Raw genomic sequence first — 20606 nt, 5'->3', positions numbered from 1 at the left:
AATAGACAGACGAGGCACGCAAGGCTTTCTTCAGGCTTCTGGAAACGTGTAGGTTCTAAGTTCGTAAGAGAGGCACTACTTTCATGCACCAGGCCACAAAGAAGAGAAGAGCAGGGGGGAATGTGCCCAAATGTCATCATCAATGGTAAGGGCAGCTGGAATAAATTGGATGTGACAAGGTGAGTGACTTAGCCAGGGGACACTGACTTTATCTCATTCCTTCGTTCCCTCATTCTTCCTTCTTGGGTGATGAGGTTGAGTGAGGGGTGGAAATCCAGGTTGGGGGCAGAGGCCAGTCCCTAGATTTACCATCCTGAGGGCCTGGTACTCCCACTTCAGTGCACAAAAGAATCATCTGGAGAACTTGCTTAAAAGATCCCAGCCCCTGAGAGTCTGACCAGGAGGTCTCTGGGCAGGACCCAGGAGTCTGAGCTTTAGCAAGCCCTGCCTCCTCCCAGGTGAGTCCCATGCAGATGGGTGAGGGGCCGTCTGGGAACACCCCAGCTGTGATGTCTAGATTGTCAGCCCCAGCGCCTGCTGTGTCTGCTTGCTTCTGTCCCATGCCTGGCACCCAGCGCACTGCTGCTTGGGTGGCTGTTTACTGTCTATCTGTTGGCAAAGGGGAGCCGCGGGGCCATCTCAAGCAAGAGGGGTGACTTTAAAGACATTTCCACTTCTGGCTCTGCTGTTCAGGGCCTGCTGAGGGAGAACAAAAGAATTTCTAATCCAACAGGAACTGAGGATTTGCTTTAAAAAAAAAAAAATCAGATTCTCAAGCCAATATTTTGATCCTCGACCTACTTTCTGACTTTGCACCCAGCGTCTGACTGGCTCGTGGTGAACTCCATGTTAGTATTAGGTGAGCCCTACCTTTGGTGATGGGGCCTGGGAGGGCACTGAGAGAAGAGGCGGGGTGTAGTGATGACACATTTTGAGGCCTGAAGGCTCACATTTGCAGTGCCTCCCATGGGCGTCCTCATGCCTACCTCCCAGGGTGCTCCTCATCTCTCTCTCTGCAAGGAGCACAGTGGGGTAAGGGGAGGCTCCAAGAAATTAGGTCACCTTGTCCAAGTCCAGGACACAAAATTTATACCCAGGCATGCCGCCCAGGGCCTGCCCTCCACTACAGGACACCGCACGCAGCTGGCAGCTTGTCCCTCTGTGTCCCCACCCACAGAGGCCAGGCTGGGCCCTCGCCGCTGCTGTGTTAGAGGATTTGGCCTCAATTTCCAGTGGCAGGGGAGGGACCCAGATTTCCCAGCCCATCCCCTCCACATTTATCCCAGTCCAAGCACAGTGCCTTCAACAACACCACCACCACCCCACTCCCTTGGGTTCAACAGCTTAAAAATGTGGCCTGGGAAAAAGCTGTAAAAGTTCAAGTAAATGTGTGCAAGAGCAGCTGACTGTTCAACCCTCCCTCTGCTGAGGCTTCCCATAGCTCAGGCAGTGTGTGCTCCGCCCTCCTTAGCATATTTGCTGCCTCTGCTGATAGACCAGCAGAACCTTTTGCCTTCTCCTGGGTCCCCTGTCCCTGCTTCTCCAGGCAGTACAGGTGCCCTGGGTCAGGCTCCAAAGATAAGAGTTTCACGGTCAGGCCTGGCATAGGGGTGGATGTGAGAGGCCTTCAGCAGCTGGTCCTCAAGACGGGGGAGGGCTTAGGGCAGAGGCCAGCCCCTCCCGCCTAGTAGGCCCAGAGGGATGTAGGAAGGGGTCAGAGGCCAGCCTGACCTGGGATGGACCCCTGGCGACACCGCTGTGGTCCAGGCTTCACCCCACAATGTGTTCAGGTTACATCATTAGGGCTGAATTGATGCTGATTACAAGTAATAACTGCTCCAAAGCAAAGCCAGATGGGGAGCACTCACATTGAATGAAGAAGGAAATGAGCTGCTGTCCACAGGGACAGGGCTTCATGGGGGGTCTTGGCTCAAGGACTCTCAGACCCAGAAGGGATAGTTTACAAAATCCAGTCCATCCCCCAACTCAGGAAAGGAGTCACCCATGAGTGTCCCTCAGCAGGAGTACTTCCCGTGACCAGGGGCTCCTACCTCATGTGTCTGACCTTCTGGGTCCCATCAATCCACACGTGTACCTCCTCAGAGCCCCTGCCTGTGTTGACACACCCTGACCCCTGAGCTCTTAAACCCTTTTAGGTACCCTGACCCAGGGGACTTGCGCCTGAGTGAGGTTATAGCGGTAATGTCTGAAAGGAGTCTGAAGGGTATAGCCAGGGGTCTGCAGCGGGTTCACCCTAGGTGCTTCCATCTAAGGCTGCAAAAATGAGTCCCAGGTGCTTGCATGGCCCAGGGGGACTGGGGGCCATGTGACGCCTGGAAACTAGCCAAGGTGAAAGGACATCAGCATTTCCCATCCCGGCCAGGACACTGTAGCCCCAGGACAGACAGGCCAATGGAGGTGGGAGGCCTTCCTTGGGTGACTGTAGCCAGCAGAGCCCTGGTTGTGTTGATTTTTATTTCAAAGCTTCTCACCCCACACATAACCCCACCCCTGTGCTCTGATGCCCCATCCAGGTTCAAGTGTCTCTCTCATCTCACCACCTGCCTGCCCCTGAAGCATTTGAATTTGCCATTCCTGCTGGTTCACCTCTCTGCCAGGAAGTCCTCCCAGGTAAACACCTCTGACCCCTGCTCACCCTGGCCGTGCCCTGGCCTCGCCCCCAGCATGGGGCTGAACCCGCCCTGCTTTACTACTTCACAAGTGTTCTCAAATCTTCCCATCTGCCTGCTTCTTCCAGGCACACACGGCGTCTGAGTCACTTTTGTTTCTCTACATTGCCAAATGGGAGGTGCAGATACTCAACCTGGGCAACATCCGAGCCTCACTTTTTTGTTTTGTTTTGTTTTGCTGTTGTGAAATATACGTGACATAAAATTCACCACCTTGACCATTTTTAGTGCACGTTTATATCAGATACATTCACACTGATACGAAGTACATCCATACACAATGTTGTACAAACATCACCACTGTTCCCAGAACTTTTTCACCACCCCAAACAGAAACTCTGTACCCAATAAGCACCCCATCCCTCTCTCCCCAGCCTCTGGGCACCTCTATTTGCCTATCCCTACAGGTGAAATCCTACAATATTTGTCTGGTTGTGACTGGCCTATTTCACTCAGCGTGATGTTGTCAAGGCTCACCCACATTGTAGCACGTGTCAGAACTTCATTCCTTTCTAGGACAGAGGATTCCCCTATTGTATGCATAGAGCACATTTTGTTTATCCAGTCATCTGTGGTTGGACATTTGGGTTGTTTCCACCTTTTGACAGTTGTGAATAACACTATATTGAACTCCAGGGTACACATATCTGTTTGAGTCCCTGTTTTCAATTCTTTGGGGCATACACCTGGGAGTGGAATTGCTAGGTTACAGGGTAATTAATTCTATGTTCAATTTTTTTTTTTTTAAGATTTTACTTATTTATTCATGAGACACAGAGAGAGAGGCAGAGACATAGGCAGAGCGAGAAGCAGGATCCCTCCGGGGAGGCCAATACAGGACTCAATCCTGGGACCCCTGAGCCAAAAGCAGATGCTTAACCACTGACCCCTCCGGGCGCCCCTCTATGTTTGATTTTTTTAAGAAACCACTGAGCTGTTTTCCTGAGCCTTGCTTTGAAATTCACAAAAAAATGTGCCCTCTACTGTGAGGCTTCTGTCCCTCTCCTAACTCAAGATCAACCGACCCTCTTTGGTGTTCAGAGGCACCTGGGCATGGCAAGTACAGCCCTTGTCACACTGGCCTCGTCAGTCATCGGTTCACTGGTGTGTAGGCCGTAAGGGTCCAGAGTCTTCCCCAGGATCGCCTCCCCGGAGCACCGTGGGCTCTTGCCTCAAGCCAAGCCACTGGTGAAATAAATCAGTGTTTGTTTGACTGATGGGGTGACCAGCTGCTTGCCCACCCACTGTCCAGCTGTCTGTTGACCCACCGAACCACATAGCACTCTCCCTCTTCTCTCTGACGAATCACATCTCTTTATGCTGTGCTGGAAAAGACATAATCATCACCTGTCTACCCGGGAAGGGATCCTAGTTAGGTTACCAGGGAAAAATTTTGGAAGCTCTTATCCCTACGATGGGGGTAATGCTGCCACCTGCCACAAGTAGGCGCTGTGCAGACTCAACACACCAGCTTCCCACTGCAAACACCCTCCCCCCCACACACCCCGGTAAATAGTGGTAGCCTCAGGGCTCATCCCGCTTAGTCTCTTTCTGGGCCCTCCCTCCTACATAGTCCTGGTTCTGTTTTGGATTTCAAATCCAGTACCTACATCAGGGCCTGGCACAGAGTAGGCATTCAAAAAAATATTGAACAAGTAAATTGCTGGTTTGTCTTCAACCCCAGGAAGCTGTAGCTTTTGTTACTGATGGGATGCTTATGTCTTCCCCAAATGCATTTGTTGAAACCCAACCCCCCACCCCCCCACATCCTAATAAGGGGTCTTTCAGAAGTGATTAGGAGGAGATAGGATCACCAGCGGGGAGCCCTTTGAATGGGATTAATGCTCTTAGAAGAGTTGTAAGAAAAGTGTCTCTGAGGCCCAGGAAATGAAAGCAAAAATGAACTATTGGGACTTCATCAAGATCAAAAGCTTCTGCACAGTGAAGGAAACAGCCAACAAAAATAAAAGGCCGGGGGAGGGGGGGGGGGCATCTGGGTGGCTCAGTCAATTAAGCATCTGCCTTTGGCTCACACCATGATCCCAGGGCCTGGGATCAATCCCTGCATCAGGCTCTCCACTCAGCGAGGAGCCTGCTTGTCCCTCTGCCTGCTGCTCCCCCTGTTTGTGCTCTCTCTCCCTCTCTCTCTTTCTCTGTCAAATAAATAAATAAATAAATAAATAAATAAATAAATAAATAAATAAAATATTTTTAAAAAACTAAAAGGCAGCCTACAGAATAGATCTTTGCAAATGACATATCAGATAAAGGGTTACTATCCAAAATCTACAAAGCACTTACCAAACTCAACACCCAAAAAAACAAATAATCCAGTTAAGAAATGAGCAGAAGACATGAATTGACACTTTTCCAAAGAAGACATCCAGATGGCTAACAGGCACATGAAAGATGCTGAGCATTACTTGTCATCAGGGAAATACAAATCAAAACTACAGTCAGGTACCACCTCACACCTGTCAGAGTAGCTAAAAATAACAACATAGGGAACAACAGGTGTTGGCAAGGATTTGGAGAAAGGGGAGCCCTTATGCACTGTTGGTGGGAATGCAAACTGGTGCAGCTACTCTGGAAAACAGTATGGAGATTCCTCAAAAGGTTAAAAATGATCTAGCAATTACACTGCTAGATATTTACCCAAAGGATATAAAAATACAGATTTGAAGGGGCACCTATACTCCAGTGTTTATAGCAGCATTATCCACAATAGTCACACAGCCCCAATGTTCATCCACTTGATAGATGGATAAAGAAGATGTGATATATATATATAATATATATAAACATATATGTATATATTATGGAATATTACTCAGCCATCAAAAATGACATCTTGCCATTTGCAATGATGTAGATGGAACTAGAGTGTACTATGCTAAGCGAAATAACAGAGAAAGACAAATACCATATGATCTCCTTCATATGTGGAATTTAAGAAAGAAAACAGATTAATATATGGGAAGGAGGAAAAAAAAAAGAAGAGAAGAAAATAAGCCATAAGTGAGTCTTAACGCCAGAGAACAAACTGAGGGTGCATAGAGGGAGGTGGGTGGGGGATGGGCGTTAAGGGGGGGCACCTGTTGTGGTGAGCACTAGGTATTGTATGTAAGTGGTGAAACACTGAATTCTACTCCAGAAATCAGTATGGTACTAGGTGCTAACAAAATTTAAATTTAAAAAAGATGAAAAAGAGTCATAAGAGAGCTTGGTTCCCCTTTGCTCTCCAACTTGTGAGGACACAGCAATGAGTTGGTGGTCTACAACCCGGAAGAAGGTCCCTACCAGAACTTTGACCATGTCAACACCCTGATCTCAGACTTCCAGCCTCCCGGACTGAGAGAAATAAATTTCTGTTGTTTATAAGCCACCCAGTCTGGGGTGCTTTGTTATAGCAAAGTAGCAAACTGACTACGACAGCCTTTTTTCCAGGCACCAGAAGAATCTGAGGTTGTGGATGGTCAGTGAGTGTCATTAGTCAGGCTGCTTTTAACTATAATGAACAGAAAACCTTATCTATAGAAGCTTAAGCCACAATTTCATTAATTATTGACTCAGCAAGTCCTATAGTGGGAGTAAGTGTGGTATCAGGATGGATTCAGGGGCTCAACAATAACATCAAGCCCCCCCTACTCTTTCTACCTTTTGACTCCACTAACCACAGTGTATGAACTTTAACTCCTGGTTTATTGCCTCGTGATCACAAGATAGCTGCCTAGCTCCGGTCATCACATCCTCACATAATAACCTCCAAAACAGGGAGGACATCATCCCCAGGGAGGAGTTACCCTGACAAAGAGCCCCAGTTCTGAGAAGAAGGATCCTGGGCCCCCAAAGTAATCAGGCTCCAGAAGGTAGCATTTGAATGAAGCCCAGAAGGAACAATGTTAGTTAGTGTCTTTCCATCTTTCCAGCATGTGGTCCATCCTCCCTGCTATCCACGGCATCTGGCCACGTGGATGCAAAAGGTGCCGCCCACCCAGGCCAGTGGGGTGGGTTGTCCTTGAATGTGGCTGGCTGGACGCCATCCCTTCTTGCCCAAATCATACCCACTGGCCCACACCTCCCTACCTTCCTCTGAGCTTCCTGTGAAGGGGCTGCAGGGGCTCCGAGAGACGTGGAGAAGTTGGGGCTCTGGGCCTCTGTCCCAAGGTATCTTGTCTCTGCTTCCCAGCTGCGGCAATCTGAGCCCACGGGAGGGGGTAGGGGCTGTACTGCCTGTGGCAGAGACATAAGTGAGCAGGACCGAGCCTCTGCAGCCTCTGCAGGTTGCCGATCACTTGGTAAACTAGTTACAGCGTAGCAGGAGAGCAGCAAAGTGGCAGATTGAACTCGCACAGCAGAGGCTTACTCCCTTCCAAAATTCACTAAAACAGATGAAAAGATTTATTTAAAGACCTAAACCGACAAGGACAGAGGAGGCAAGACAGGAGCTTGCAGTGACAAATGGGGGGGCGGGGGGGATGGCGACTGGAAACAAACAAGCAGTAACAGGACATGGGCAGGCCCAAGGGAGCAAAATCCTAAACCAGTGGGAGAGAAATTCAGGAAGGATCCAGTCCCACTGCAGAGTTCTCGATGCCCTTGAAGCTGGGACCCAGGGAGTGTTGGTGGAGACGGGGAGACCCCTAAAGCCTGCCCTCCTTTGCCCTCAGGGCAGGAACCAGAGTTTATTCTCTGCAGAAGATAAAGCAGAGAAGAGAGTCTTCGGGCAGGAATCCAGTGTTGGCTCCTCCACCCTCTGGTTCTCCTTCCCAACCCAGCAGCCCCAGGATTGGCACCAGTGTTTGCCTTCTGGACAGCGGATCAGAAGACAACTTTCTGGGCATTTGACAATCCCAAAGGAGAAACCTAAATAAAGACATTGACCTGGAGGATCCCCAGCAGAAGGTCCACCAAGATCACCCCACAGTAAGTCTCAGAGTCAAAGTGCTCCATTAACTACTCGTTTTCCAATCCGTACTTTGGTTCCACCCCCTTCGCCACTATACTTAATTATGAGCAGATAATCCAAGGTGATCAGACTTCCTAGAAAGACCTCCAATAAGGAATCTAGAGACCAAATGACCTGAGGCAGCAGAAAAGAGAAAATAGACTTTTAAAAATTACTAATATCCCCCAGAGAAATAAGATATGTTGCAGCGTACTGAGAACAGAAGTTTGTTTTTTAAAAAAGACCATTTGGAGAACAACGGAAAAAGAATTATTGGAAATCCTAAGCATGTGAACAGACACGGGAAACTCAGTGGAAGCAACTGAATCCTCCATAATTCCACAGAGAGGTGTGTTGGAGCCAGGGCGCAGTTGGGACAAAGTATGGGTCCTGGTTCCAGGGGAGGGACCTCAATCTCACGGAGTGTCTCCCTCTCATGGGCAACCGTAGGAAAGCAGCCTTGTCAAAGGGAAAACGCTATTGAGCACCAGGCCGACTGGACTTGGGGTACCTGATGTTTGCCATTGCTGGGGAATTCCAGCTGTCTGGCATCTGGAGACCTTGGAGTCTGTGGGGATTTGTAGGTCTACCCCCAGGTCCGCATTAGGAGAGTATGGGAGAGAAAGCTGTTGGTCCTCTAAGAAGCTAAGTTCAGGTGTGGCTCCTCCTACCAGGAGACGAGGGCTGTGGCTTAGGTCTAGGCAACTCAGAGTAGTTTCCCAGGGTCTTCTTAATAATTCTGCACCAATGGCAGGAGGTGGGGGGGGTGGGGAGGTGCCTGGGTGACTCATTCGTTTAAGCATCCAATTCTTGATTTCAGCTCAGGTCATGATCTCAGGGTCATGAGATCAACAAGCCCTGAGGAGGGGGTCAGCATGGAGTCTGCTTGAGATTCTCTCAACCTCTCCCTGTGTCCCTCCCTCTGCTCATGCTCTAAATCAATCAATCAATCAAATCTAAAAAAAAAAAATTCTGCACCATGGGGTCAACCTGGCTGACTTAGTCTGAGGAGCATGTGACTCTTGATCTCAGTGTTGTGAGTTCAGGCTCCACATTAGGCATAGAGATTATTTTACTAAATTAGAAACTTTAAGACTTTGGTGGTTGTCTTTCAGGAGGAGCAACCTGGGAAAGTGGGGAATGATGGAGCAGGGAACCACCACGATGTCATGAGCCTTTTAGCACTATCTGACTTTCCAAATATGTTTATGCATCACATTGACTCTTAAAATTAATTAAACAAATAAAAGTACAGCAATACTGGAAAGCTATGACTTGGAAACCATTCCAACGTCTGATTAGTAAACACTGTACAAAGACTCATGCATTTGCTCTCACTTGATAGCTGTGGATCTGAGCTTCTTCCCAAGAGGGTGGGTATTTCCAAGATATACAATAAGCATTTGTGAAGTGAACCAATGAACCAACAGATGAACGAACAAGCCAGACAGCCACCAGAAGTAAAGCATGGCATACTCCTAAGAAGTCATACCCACAGGGGCACCTGGGCAGCCAGTCCATTGAGCATCTGATGTTGATTTTGGCTCAGGTCGTGATCTCAGGGTCATGAGATGGAGCCCCGTGTGGGATCCATAGTTATCGGGGAGTCTGCTGGACATTCTCTCCCTCTGCCTCTGCTCTTCCCCCTGCTCCCACGAGCAGCTCTCTCCTTCCCTCCCTCCCTCTCTCTCTCTCTCTCTCTCTCTAACAAATACATAAGTAAATCTTTTTTTAAAAAAGAACTCATGGGGATCCCTGGGTGGCGTAGCGGTTTGGCGCCTGCCTTTGGCCCAGGGGGCGATCCTGGAGACCCGGGATCGAATCCCACATCGGGCTCCTGGTGCGTGGAGCCTGCTTCTTCCTCCGCCTGTGTCTCTGCCTCTCTCTCTCTCTCTCTCTCTCTGTGACTATCATAAAAAAAAAAAAAAAGAACTCATATTCATAAGGTGCTGGTGTCGTGTGGACAGATGCCATCTTCCAGGGGCCATGGCAAAGATAATTGTTCATTACCAGGCAGCTTCCAAGTGAGAGAGGCTTCCTGAAAACCCCCACTCTCTGTAGGAGGTCTGCTGGTCCCAATTCCAGGCCCATATGGGACAACTAACCCCATGGCCTGGGTGCCTGCATCCACAGGAGCTTGGGCTTTGTTAGTAGGACTACCTCGGCAGAAAGACATCAAGACTCACCTAAACCATCTCAGGAAAGGAAGACATCCTGGTCAGAAAGCATGAGGACTGAAGCTGGAACAGGACAGGACAAACTGGGAAAGCCACCAGAGGCAGCTCTGGGGATCTGCTCCTCTCTGGGTCCACTCCCATCTCCGTGTTCTTCTCTCCTGGGGTCTCTAACTCTCCCGGAAGCGGACATTGTTGAATGTCCTCGCTAGGGTTGGGGGCATTTCCATCCTTGCGAGCCTTTCTCCATGCTGCGAAGCCCAGAACCCTGACTCTGCAGCCTCCTTGGCAGTGAGGCTTCAGGCAAGTGACGGAGACTCTTTTGTTTAGTAGCACTCATACCAGGCATGGGCCAGACGTGAGCACCTGAAGAAGAAGGTACCACATGGTGCAGGCATCTAACCCGGGGATCGGGGCACTGGCTTCCTCCAGGCTGAGGCCATCCTTCCCGGGAGCTGAGCCTCCAGCCTGGTTCCCAGCTCTCCAGATGATTCTGTGTGGATCTTGGTTTGGGTCCCCTCAGAGGAGACAGGGATTTGAATATTCAGGTGTAACTGGTAACTACTCCTCCCAAGAGATAATGGTAGAAGAGAGCTAGAAGAGCAAGAAGTTAATCAAGCGTGTGTCCGCAGGTGTGTCGGGTTGTTTCAGGCCCCCCTTCCTCTCCTCCAGCAGCCAGTACCCACACTTCTGGGGAGTGTGACTTCGGCAGGCTTCCCATGTAGGGGGACGTTTCTCCACCCTGTGGATCTGGCCAGCCTTGGGCCTTGTTTTGACCAAGAGAATAGAGGGGAAAGTGGCACTGAGTCCATTCTGGAGCCTAATGGAGCCCTTGCAGCTTCTGCCCAGTCCCTTTCCAAACACTGCCCTATGACCACCTCATGAGGAAGCTGGTCTAGCCCACTGGGGAAGAAGAGGTTACATGGAGGGAAACTGAGGCACCCCACCAACCTGCAGACATACGAGGCCATCTTGGATCTTCTTTCCTGCTGAGCACAGCTGCGCAAGGTGACTGACGCCAGCAGGAGACTCACCATCCCACCCACAGAGTCATGAGAAATAATTCATCGTTATTGTTTTACAACCACATAATTTTTGGATAGTTTTTGCTCTGCAACATAGATAACTGTTTGCTCAAGCTGGTTACGGCTCAGGGCAACTGGAGCTCAGTCCTGCTGGGGAGCTCTGGGAAAGTGCTCAGTGTTAGGAACAGGACTCAGAGTTAGTTCAATTGAGGGATTGGCGGGGCGGGGGGGGGGGTGCCTTTTTTGACCACCTCCTCATCTGTCATCGGTTCAGAGCTGTGTCCGGGGCATGAACTCACCAGCCCTTCCCATCTGCCCCGCACGCAGGCCAAGTGCTCTCCCTGCGGTCGGAGATCGGCACACTGTGGCTATACGCAGACTTGGCAGAGGCCGTAAATGCCGGGGGGTCTGGCCAGGGCACTGACAGGGCCTGCTAGACTGTGTATCCCCGCGTGCTTTTCAGAAAATTCTTTTCTGTTTAATTGGCCAGAGTCGGTGCCCGGTGCTTGCATCCTGGAACCCCAACTGATGAATGTGTGTCTCTATTGCAGTCCCTCCTGGCCGCCAGCTGACCCGGCCCCCTCTAAGGCACAGTCCAGATTCTGGAGGCAGCCAAGTGGATCGGCTCTGCACACCTCCATGGCTCCTCACGGGCAGAGCTCTTCCAGCCACATGGTCACCAAGTGACCTGCACATGAGCTGCCTTCACTCAGGGGTCTGCGTGGACCAGTCAGGGTTCAGTTACTTCCCTGAGCAAGGCCATTGAGTATGTGCAGGCACCATGACTGATCCGCTCCAGCAAGGTGGGGACCTCCATTGGTGTCTGGATTCCTGCCCCTGCCCTGGCTCATGGCTGGGACGCGACCCATTGTTCCTCAATTCAGGGCCTCTGGGGCATGGAGCCTGTCTACTGTGGGGCAGCACCAAGGAGTGTCTGGTGCCCCAAATACTTGCCCCATCCCTCAGCCTCCCCAGGAGCCCCCAGCCCCTTGATACCACTTAGAAGTGAGACATATGCCTGCATTCCCAATGGGAGCCTGAAATGCGTTTTCTCGAACAAACCACACTATAAAAGGTAAATATTGCCGTTAACATTGTACTGTTGTTAGCAATAAACTTCAGGGACATTATGAGTTAAGGAGAAATTTGTGGACTGGCCTGAAAAACCAACCACCATTTATAACTTGGTTTCTATGGGAAAATGCATTCTGAGTTCCAAACAACTGGCTCACACAGAGATTTCTGGAACATAGCCTGGTCACAACGTTGGGAACTGTAGGTGGCTTCTCAGTATACCCAATGAACGTGGTCACTGTGGGTAGTTAGTAGTGGGCTCCTGCTCCAGGCTCCGAGAGCCCTGAGCGAAGGTGTGGGATATTCTGGGCAACCTGTGGAGTACCCGACCCCGTCCTTAGGAGGCTGGAAGGTCGTCATAGGGCATCTGGTCCCACACGCTCCCCACGGTAACATTCCTGATAGTCTCTCCTTATACGCTCCCTGCTTCACAGAGATTTTATAGGACTATCACTGGCCAACAATTCTTTCTTCTACTGAGCTGCAATCTGCCCTCCAGCCCAAATATACCACTGCAATTTCTGCTGATCCTTCAAACCTTGCTCAGGTTTTAATGTCTCTGTGAAGACTTCTCTAACCACCCGCCACCCCCTCCCCATCTTCCTGCCCGTGGGTTAGAGTAATACCAGCTGCTATAACAAAGAAGCCTCAAACCTTGCAGAATATATCACTCCTTATTAAATAGTGAGCGTCGTAGTCAGCTCCGGCTGCTGTAACAAAATACCATAATCCTGACAACTTCAACAACAAACGTGTCTCTCTCACAATTCTGGGGCTGTGAGGTCTGGCAGATTCGGTGTCTGGTGAGGACCCACCTTCTGGTCATGAATAGCCATCTTCTCATTGTACACTCACATGGCACAGAGGGATGCCCTCTCTGGGGTCTCCTCTTATGGGCTCTAATCCCATTCATGAGGGGTCCACCCTCATGACCTACTTACCTCCTAAAAGACCCACTTCCAAATATCTTCACACTGGAGATTAGAGCTTTAATACATGAATATAGGAATATATGAATTTGCAGGCAGGGGTGCTCCTGGGTGGCAGGCAGGCAGCATTTCCCACCTGGTGATTTAGGGTCCCAGGCTCCTATCAGCCCGCCATCGGCAGGTGGGAAGAAGAGTGGTGAGAAGGCATACCCGCTTCCTAACAGCCATCCCTTCACCTCAGTGCCGTGGCAAGAACTAGACACGTGGGCCCCCCCAGATGAAGACAGAAGAGAGGCCTAGAAAGGTCACCCACAGCTGGACAGTTGTTCCTAGTGACAGCTATAGCCCAAGGAAGCAGAAGCACAAAGACTGACATCAAGTTATTCTCTCTCTCTCTCTCTCTCTCTCTCTCTCTCACACACACACACACACACACTGCAGGCCTGCTCCCAGCTGGCCCACAATTCTCAACCAATCTGCATGTGTTAAGCTGTACACTAAGCCCTGTCTTGTCTTCTGCCTCAAAAGCATGGCTGTTAAGAGGCAGAAGAGCAGACAGACCCACACCCCTGCCCTATGTCATCCATGTGTCACTGGACACCACGGGGCTTAGGGAGGCATGTGCCAGGAGACCCTTCCTCCACCTGGAGACATAATGGGAGCAGAAGACTTTCCGCCTAGGGCAAGACCTACCTGCACAGGTACAAGCTTGAGAGAGGCTACGTGCTCCCTGTCGGCAGATGCACACAGTTGTGCCACGGGCGCCACTGAGGCCTTGGGCACTGTGCGGGAAAATGGGCACACGATAACCAGCGCCCACACGTACTGGGCACTCAGTGTGTACACAGTGTTCCGAGAACTTGACACCTCACTCAGCCTGCCTTCACACAATGACTGCGATCTATTTCTACGCTGCATATCACAGACAGGTGTGTTGAGGCACCCAGGCTGGCATTTGCCCCAGGTCACAGAACCAGAGTGTGGGAGAGCTGAGCTCCTGCCCCAAGCTGGCCACAGAGTCAGCTTCAAGGATCCCCAGACCCTACTGCACAGCTCCAGACGTGCAGGGGGCCCCCAGGCCTTTGCACTTCTTTATAAAGCCGGCCCACTGCTCTTCTGTCTGGGGCAAAGCAGAGTGGGGAGGGAGCATGAAGAGTCCAGGCCAGAGGCCAGGACCCTCCTCCTTCGGCCTTCCCCAGCCCCAGCCTCTCCCAGTGTGCCCCAGTCAGCCACCTGTCGCCTCAGCATTGCAGAGCAGCTGTGCCCTGAGGCCAGTGGGGGGGGGGGCGGGGATGGGGATGGGGAGCCCTCACCGGAAGGAGGCCCCAGGCGGGAGAGGAAAGGCAGCTAGGCTGGAGACCCCTGGTGGGCTTTTATGCAGAGGCAGCAAGTCTCCAGCCCAAGGGCACTGCGGGGAGAAGCTCCCTTCCCCACCCACGAGGACCCTCCTTCCCCATCAGCAGAGCCCCCACCCCACCCCTTTACTCCCCCTCCCCCAGCTGGAAGGCCAGCACCTCGAGCCTAGTTCCTGCTCCCCATGATGAGAGGACCCCAGGGAAGCCACCTCCCAGAGAGGCCCCCCCTGGAGTTCCAGTCTCCTCTGCCCATAACTGGAGCATAGCTCAGAAGGCTCCGTCTCCTCATCTATTCAATGGGCTTACTACCCTCCATCTAACGCTGCAAAGACGTGGTGTCAGACCCTCACAACCGGTGCCCCCATGGTGGCCACCCTTAAAACCAGTTGCTTCTCTAGCAAACCGAAACAACCACTGTGAAATTCCCGTGTGTGACATTCTGCTGAAAACAAATGTCGGAGAGGAAGGCTTCGGGTGGGATCTTTGGGGTCTGCCGATGGAATGCGGCCCCCAGAGGTGTTGTGCCGATGGAGGGGATGCTCGGGGTGCGGGCTGGGTAAAAGGTTCAGCTGAGGCACAACACAGGAGATAGAAGCTTCTGACTGTGTGGGGACAGCAGAGGGACAGCAGACAGGGGCTGTCCGCAGGGAGGTGGGGGGTGGGGGCGGGGGGGGGCTGCGCTGAGAGAGGGAGGGGCAGGTGGTATGGGGACCCCAGAGTTCTCCCTTTTGTAGTAACTGTGTCTGGTTGTGCGTAGCCCAGTGTCAATCCGTTGGGGCCTGTGGAGATGTCCAGGTGGTCGCCCGATGGTCACTGCGGTCCCAGCGCCTGGATCGTGTGTCCACTGCTCACGCCTGTTGTGTAAAAGTGGCCTCTGCAAGATCTAGACCTACTAATAAAAGGCCACCATAATGCTGATCACGTGGAATAATTATGGGGAAGGTTTAATTTTTGATGTGTGTGCACGTGTGTGTGCATATGCATGTGTGGTGTGTGCACTTTCAGCTTTGGAAACACACTTTCTACAGGTATTTATTACCAGATTAAAAGCTGCTTTCAGGTACCCCAAGCCCTCATCTTCTTTTTTTTTTTTTATTCATAGACACAGAGAGAGAGGGACACAGACAGAGGGAGAAGCAGGCTCCACACCCGGAGCCCAATGGGCGACTCGATCCCGGGTCTCCAGGATCACACCCCAGGCTGCAGGCGGCGCCAAACCGCTGCGCCACTGGGGCTGCCCAAGCCCTCATCTTCTTATGTTCCTCCCTCACCCCTAACATACCAGCTCTTTCCAGCCACGTCATAGCCTGGGCAAGGATTTTTAGCCACAGATCTGAGATGGAATTCGTGGGCCTGTCTCCAAAAAAAAAAAAAAAAATTTTACACACAGGTGCAAACCTTCCCTGATTTGGCAGGAGGTGCTCAGACTCCAGGAAGTCTGTCCATGACCTCGAGGTCAAAAGCTTCTAACGGGCGTTCAAGTTTCCTCACCTTCTTGGGAGCTGCATGGGACTCCCCTGGGTGGATGCGCCCCGGTTTGTTCAGCCGGCCTCTGTGCTTGAGACTCAGCTGCCTGGGTCTGACCCTGTGTGCTCCTGGGTCTCCCTGAGAAGGGGGCGGGGGGAGGAGGGAGGAGGAAGGAGGGGGAGGAGGAGGAGAAGGAAGGAGGGGGAAGAAGGAGGAGGAGGAAGGAGGGGGGAGGAGGAGGAGGAGGAGGGAGGAGGAAAGGGAGGAGCGGGAGGAGGAGGAGCAGCTTCGGGCCAAGCCCCTACAGCAGGTCTCGCAGGTCTCGGAGGTGAAGGGCAAGGGTCAGGGTTTTCCTCCACCTGGAGGAGGACTGGGGGGGATGGTGCCACGCTGCCTCCCGCCCCCGCCCCCACACCTGCGAAGACCCGCAGGATCGCGGAGCTGCTGAGGCTTTGCCCATCCTAGGAGCAAGACATGGTATATCCGTGTAGTTTTAATTAGGATTTTCCTTAATATTTGCATGTTGAAGGGCTGTTTTTAGTAGTTTTTTTTATATGTGAATTGTCTGTTCGTATCTTTTGTCCATTCTATAGAGTTTTAAATGGTTTTCAGTCCTTCAGATTTTAAGTAGTCTTTATACATTAGGGATATGTCATCTCAGTATTACCGGGTGGCATCTACCTCCCCTGTGCCAGGCACCATACTGGGGACCAGGGATCCTGCACCCAGGGCAGTCATCGCCTAGAAGAAAAGAATTCCACACAATGTCCTGAGGATTTCATAGAGACATGAAAAAGGTGGGAGGGACATCCCTGCTTGATGGAACCCAGGAAGGCTTCACAGAGGATGTGACTTTTAGAAAGCTATCAAAACTATAAAAACAGAGAAAGGCAAACAGACACATGTGAGAAGAGGGCATGGCCTGGGCTCCAGGGCCCTTTCTAGCACCTTCTAATCCCCAGACTTAGAGGTGGAGCTCTGACCCCTTCTCTTCATCACTCTTTTTGGGCCATCCCAGCAAAGAGAGGGTCACAGTCATGTCTGGCCTGTGGTCAGCTACCACCTGCCGCTGTCAGAGCTGGTTGGTCCGAGCAGTGGAGGGCAGTGGGTCTGTTCTTTCCTACTGTGGACCCAACTGTTCAGCTGTTTCAGGCACAATTGGCCTTGTGGTCTTGAAGTTCTCAAAATGGGTGAGAATGAGAGAGAGAGAGAGAGAGAGAGAGAGAGAGAGAGAGAGAGAGAATGCACCGTGCAGGGGGCTCATGCCCAGGAGCACCCAGGAGAAATAGAATCAGTTACCAAGGGGTCATGTTTCCCCATATGCCTGCAGCCTGTGAGTCTGTAGTCAGAATGAGCACTCTTCCCTCTACTGGTGCCCGGAGCAGCCTCCCCTCCCCGCGGCCAGGAGAGGCAGGGCCAGGGCTCTCAGAGGCCCAGCCTCCAGGGCTCAGGAGGGCCTCCAGGCAGGCACAGAGTGGGGACTAGACTGGGAACTATGGGTAGGATTTAAGAAGCCAGAGGATGGGGGGACTGTGAGCAACCTGAGGAAGAGACGTCGATCGGGCACCCAGCCCAGTGCACACACGCAGGGAGGTCCTGGCAGCCTTGGAGGTGTGACCCAAAACAGACCCAACAGGGACCCCGGGCAGCTCAGTGGTTGAGCATCTGCCTTCAGCTCAGGGCGTGATCCCGGGGTCCTGGGAGCGAATCCCTCATCGGGCTCCCCACAGGTAGCCTGCTTCTGTCTCTGCCTCTCTCTCTGTGTGTTTCATGAATAAATAAATAAAGTCTTTTAAAAATTAAAAAAAAAGAGAGAGACAGACAGACTAACAGGGGTCGAGACATGTCCATGTGCCAGCCTGGTTATACCAGGAGCGGCAGGGCAGGGAAAGCGCTGTGATACAGAAAGGCTGGAGCACAACCAAAATCCACTTCTCAGATTCTAGGCCAGGGCACAGTCCAAGGCTGGCCAGGGGACAGCCCTCCCTCATGTGGAGCCACAGGAACCCAGGCCCATTCCCTTGCGTGTTTCCAGCACCCCAGACCTCCGACCCAACCCTCTGCAGCTACCTGGTACAAAGAGACCTTGGACAGGGGTATGCCCTCTCCTCTAAAGCCCCAGCCCAGAAGCGACACACGTCATCCTCACTCACACTCTGGGAAGGGTGACCACTCTGCTAGGTCCCTGGGACTCTTTATTATGCCCCACTGGAGTGAGGGAGCTCTGGCCTCTCCCCCCTGACCGTGGCCTCTGCTGACGTGCCCTATCCTGGGATTGGCTGGCCGGGATCTCCATGTTTCCTGATAACCAGAACTACGACCTTGGGCTCTCTCTGCTGGATAAGCTTGGACCCTGAGGCCCCAAACACACACATACACACACACACACACACACACACTCACATGCACATGCACATGCAGACACACACAGACTGGCTGGCTCAGCAGGGAGCCCCAGCCTGCCCCCACACTTGTCTCTAGAGGAGCCTCCAAAGGGGACGTGACCCCCACAGAGGATGAAGAAGGATGTCCAGGTCCAGATTTGGGCCCGGCCCTGCCCTCTACCCCTTCAAAGGTACTGAGAAAAGTGAGTGAATTGAGTGTGCCTGGCAGGGTGGTCTCGCTCATCTCCCTGCAGATCGAGGTGTCCAAGTCAGGTACTGGTGCTTCGCTTTCAGAGACAATGTCTTGTGCGGCCAGGTCACCTCTGGCATCTAGCACTTACCTCCCCGAGGGGGCCTCCTAGACTAACACCCTGACCATACCGCCCCCCCTCCATGCAAAGGGGGCCTCCTAGACTAACACCCCTGACCATACCGCCCCCCCCTCCATGCAAAGCCTCCGGTGGCGAGAGATCCTATAGGTGGTGATATTTGATCTGGTCTGTGACCTGAGCCATCGAGGCAGTGAGAATGCTCACCCTCCTCAGAGCTCTCTAGAGCAGGTGTACAGGACTCTCCGTTCTCATGTCTTCTCTTCTTCCCGGGGGTTCAGGTCCCACCACCCTGTGCCTTCACATGCCCCAAGTCTAAATCTCACTAGCAGCACTTCCCAAGCGCACTGACACTGGGATAGTGTGGCCAGGGGTGGCTCACCTGCCACAGGTTCCTCAAGGAACCGTTCCCTTCAGGCACACAGACAGGTACTTCTTTTTCTGTTTTAAACTACACTTTTAAAAATTTGATTTATTTATTTGAGGTAGAAAGAAAGAGAGAGGAGAGAAAGAGCGCAAGCAGGGAGGGGGGAGCTGAGTGAGAGAAACAGACTCCCTACTCAGCAGGGAACCCAATGTGGAGCTGGTCCAGATGGGGACCCCAGGGTCATGACCTGAGCTGAAGGCAGCCCCTCCCCACCCCCCAATCTACATTTTAAAGACAACATTGTACCTGCCCTTTGTCCTTTGTTCTGCAAGGCTTGAGGTAGCTTTTTGGACAAAAGGGGGTTTGAAAAAGTACTTCCTTAAGAAGTTATAAATCAATACATTTCCCGTTTTTGAACATTGTATCGGCCCTATTTTTTAAAAGATTTTATTTATTTATTTATGAGAGACACACAGAGAGAGAGGCAAAGACACAGGCAGAGGGAGAAGCAGGCTCCATGCAGGGAGCCCCATGGGACCCGATCCCGGGTCTCCAGGATCAGGCCCTGGGCTGAAGTTGGCGCTAAACCGCTGAGCCACCCGGGGCTGCCTGGGCCCTATGTTTTTACATGAAAAAATATGCGTGTTGGGTGAACCCAAACTTTATTCCCAGAAGAAACATTCCAGGGTGACTTGTAAAGAGTGTCCCTCCCTCCCTCTCTCTCTGTTCTGGTGCCCATTTCCTTCTGCCCCCACACCTTCATGTCTCCCTCTCCCCCTATAGGGTACCTTCCTAACAGGTTTCGTGTTTTCGACACACGTACCCTCTTGTTTGGGCCACATGTAATTTTAATTAATGTAACTGGGTTGTGTTACAGATCTCACTCGGAGGACTTTTTTTCTCTTGGCTCTGTTGTTAGCTCCTCCGTTTGGCCGTCTGTATATCAAATCTGTTTCTTGTGCTTGCTGGTGCGGGCGGCGTGAGACAGGCCTGAGGGTAGGGCAGGAGGATACAGTCCCCCCGCAGGACTGCGTGGGTCCAACGGGCTGGTGGGAAGGGCCCCCCCGACACCAGACTTGTCTGATCTGATCTCCAGCATGGCCAGCTCCTGAGAGGCCCTGTGTCCACAGCCGGGCTCAGATGACTGGGGGTGGGGGAGCTGGCCTCTGCTGGGGGTGGGGACACGAGGGACACGGCAGAAACACAGCTCATCAGCTTCCCTAATGAGCCCAGTAGGGCTCAGAGGATGGCCTTAAGGCACTCCTCATCCACCCCTGGTCCCTGTACAGAGGAGGCACAAGTGCTGGGGTCATACTTTCATTTCTCTTCCCTTCCCTGCAACTCCCAGGACCGGGGAACAGAAACCATCCAGAGAGGGCCTGTGGACCCCGGGCTCTGGGGCAGAGAGGCCTGGCATGGAGCCCCCGCCTCAGCATCCAGGAGGGCCCCCCAGGCCAGCATGGACAGCCAGAAGTTCCCTCTGCAGTGCTGGTTGCCCCCTTGCCAAGGGCCCCGCAGGAGTCAGGGGACAGAATCCTGGGTTCCAGTCCTGACTCTGCCCTGACTGGCTCCAGGAGGAGAGGGCAATGGAAGGGCCTCGAGGCTGAGCAGGCCCTCCCTTATAGAATGGCTGGGCTTCTCGAACGCGCTTCCTGGGCCCTGGCAGCCCATGGGGGCACCTGCAGGAGGGGGTCTGGAACCTAGGCTCTCTCCAGGCTGAGCCTGAGAACTTGAGTAAGAATATTTGAAGAATATCACTACAGTGATATTGCCCCCGTCTGAAATGTAAATGAATTTTATTAAACGTCTGTCCTCCCGAAGTGAGATTCGGTTGTTTGAGGGCCTGTGCGAGGGCCTGAGCACC

This window comes from Vulpes lagopus, chromosome 1 (genome assembly GCF_018345385.1).
Source record: "Vulpes lagopus strain Blue_001 chromosome 1, ASM1834538v1, whole genome shotgun sequence".
NCBI classification, from domain to species: domain Eukaryota; kingdom Metazoa; phylum Chordata; class Mammalia; order Carnivora; family Canidae; genus Vulpes; species Vulpes lagopus.
This window is presented reverse-complemented; position numbering follows the sequence as displayed.